The 2,776-nt window shown below is 54.7% G+C and overlaps 1 protein-coding gene across 1 annotated transcript in view; it reads right to left on the bottom strand.

Annotated features, from left to right (window-relative positions):
• Nucleotides 1-2,776, bottom strand: part of ADCY3 (adenylate cyclase 3) — a 62,433-nt gene that overhangs the window by 32,431 nt on the left and 27,226 nt on the right. The gene's annotated exons all lie outside the window — the stretch shown is intronic.

Here is a 2,776-nt window from a genome sequence, read left to right as displayed (position 1 = left end):
TATGTCAACCCATACTCCTGTGTCCATGTGTTTTGTAACCTGGTCATAAAAACAGACTAGATTAGTCAGGCATGATCTACCTGCTACAAACCCGAGCTGGTTTCCCCTCAGCATAATTTTTCCTGCTGGGCTCTCACATATATGAGCCTTAATAATCTTTGAAAGCTCTTGGTTTATCTCGTGGACCACAGGTAGGCGTTTGCACACCTAACAGTGCTAATAGTGTACAACACCCTTGAGAGCATCTCAGGTCACCCTTGGGTTGGAAGAATCACGGATTTGGTCCAACCCCCCTGCTCAGGGCAGGATTGTCGCTGTCTAAACCAGCCCAGCCAAGCATCTGTCTAACCTGCTTTTAGAAATAGCACAGATGGAGACTCCGCAGCCTCCCCGGGCAGCCCGTCCCAGTGCTCGACCACAGCTCTTCCGCGTATCCAACCTACATTTCTCCTGCTAAAATTTAGGACCATGGCTCCTCGTCCTATCCCCTGCAGCCATAGAGAACAGTCGATCACCATCCTCTGTATAAGCACCCTGGAGACTTATCAACCACCCTTCCCAAAGCCTTGTCCCCTCCACGCTACGTAATCCCAGTTCTTTCCTTGTCTGTCATTTTCTCCAGACCTCAGACGCCTCTTGCTGATCTCTGATGGGGCCCAAAGTCGGACGCTGTGCTCCGAACGAGGCCTCTCCGGGCCTTTAGGGAGCTGCCCCGGGGGTTTCCCCACATCGAGGCGCCCTTTGCCCCTCTCTCCCTGCAGCGCTCGGGGGCAGAGTACCTGCCCTCCATGGCCGTGCAACGAGGCTCCCGCTCCAGGGACCAGAGCCTGCCGGTGCTGGGCTTAGGGGACTCGAGAACACAGGTTCCCAAATTTTCCCTTATTGCATACCCCCTTCCAGATTTGCCAGCTGCCTGCATACCCCCACCAGCATTTTTAACCCCTTAAATGTCAAGTATAATGACGAGTAAATCCACCATTACACAATTTCTCCTGCGTACCCCCGGGGTATGCGTACCACAGTTTGGGAACCCCTGCTCTAGGCTGGCTTTCTTCTCCAACTTGCCCTCGATGACTGTGGGGGGGGACTTTCTTCTGCCCGCTATTAGCATTGGGGTCTCCGGGGAGTGAGTCAAATGCCCCCACATCTTGCACGCCGCCTAAGCCACGAGTCAGTCGTGCCAACGAAAGTTCGGGTCCGAAGGGCTGATGCAAAAAACAAAACCCCATTGGGGGGGGAAGCCACACAAACACCTACACATAGTAATGAAGGCTGATAGTAATATCTAAATTAGTCCTTAAATAAACAATTACTGTCATTTAAAAAAAAGTGAAAAAAAGTAGGGAAGAATGAAGAGCTTATTACTGACAACTACATTCATAAGGCTTCTTGAAGTTCATCAAGGCAGTGGACAAATTGCTTCCAAGTCCCTTCAGCCTTGCGTCCGCCCTGGCCTGCAGCCCTTGGGAACAACGCAGGCTGTCAGCAGGCTCAGCCCCCCCGGTCCCTGCTATCACAGGGAGAGTCAGCCGACAGCCACAGGATCTGCTCGAACAAGGCTGCTCTCAGAGAGCTGCAAACAGCATCTCCCTCGTGCCCCTTGCGCCGTCACGCTCCCGTGCCAGCAGACCAGCGCCCACCCCAGAGCATCACCCACGGGCGTCTTCTCCCCGCCCTGCCCAGCCCTTCTCCCAACACGACGCCACCGGTTTCAGTTCGCTCCTCTGCTGAATCCCATGCAACTTCTCTGTGTCCAGCCAAACCCAAATCCCTTTGCGCCGCAACGAGGGAGGAGGCGGTGATGGGGAAGCGCGTGAGCTTGCTGCACAGCCGCCTTGGCCCGTCTCGGTGCGGCGCCTCCGACGGCCTTTCAGAGCCTCACCATTTGGTGCCAAGGAGATGCACGCCATGGAGAGAGCCCGGTTGGTCTTTTCGGGGCAGAGATTTTAGAAACGGACCAAAATACCGGCAGTTTCCTAAGTGAGAGCTTCAAGACAAGAGTTTTAAAAGTCAAGTTAGAAACCTGGTTAGGGCTGGGGTGAGCAATGCTTTCAGCTGGAGGGCTGCTTAATGAGTTTTGGTGAGCTGGTGAGGGCCACACCGGTATCCCTGTCACTTGACAGGTGCCTCCTCATCTCCGTTTTGGGACTGGAAGTCATGCTCCCTTGCCCCCACCAGCGACAACAGCAGCAGACGGCAGGCCCGCGGGGTGCTCGTGGCCTGCACAAGCGCAGCTGCCCAGCGGTGCGCGGCTCCAGCCAATTTTGGGAGCTGCACGTGGCGGCCAGGAGCGCGACCACGCCAGCCCGTCTCTACCGCGTGGGGCTCCCCACAGCCCACGTGCAGCTCCCGAGAAAGACTTTTAAAGCATCCGGAAATCCCACTTGTGCAAAGAGTCTCGCAGTTGTGGTGCAAGAAAGGGCAAAAGAAGTGGAGCGCACAAAGGCCCCCAGCTCACGTCTGACTTCATTATAACCCGCTCTAACTAGATCGCATCACATGTACTCAAGAACCGAACTTTAGGCTGGCTCCTGCTTTTGAAAACTTGGCCCCGCTCAAGGCTCAGCATTCAAATGTGCCCACGGTTTGAAATATCAGCAGACCAGTACAAATGGTTTCTTTTTGTGCTGGAGTCCAAGGAACGCCTGGAAGAACGGGGGGTTATTTAGCCTGAAGAAGGGAAGACCGAAGGGGGATTTGATAACAGCCTCTGAATGCACAAAGCGGACAGCAAGCAACTGTGGCGTGTCCCTAGGGTAGGACAAGCAGCGATGAG

The sequence above is a fragment of the Crocodylus siamensis genome, chromosome 1, assembly GCF_052110815.1.
Source record: "Crocodylus siamensis isolate JL-2025a chromosome 1, ASM5211081v1, whole genome shotgun sequence".
Taxonomy (NCBI): Eukaryota; Metazoa; Chordata; order Crocodylia; family Crocodylidae; genus Crocodylus; species Crocodylus siamensis.
The sequence above is the reverse complement of the archived record's forward strand: the minus strand, read 5'-3'. Positions and strand labels throughout refer to the sequence as shown.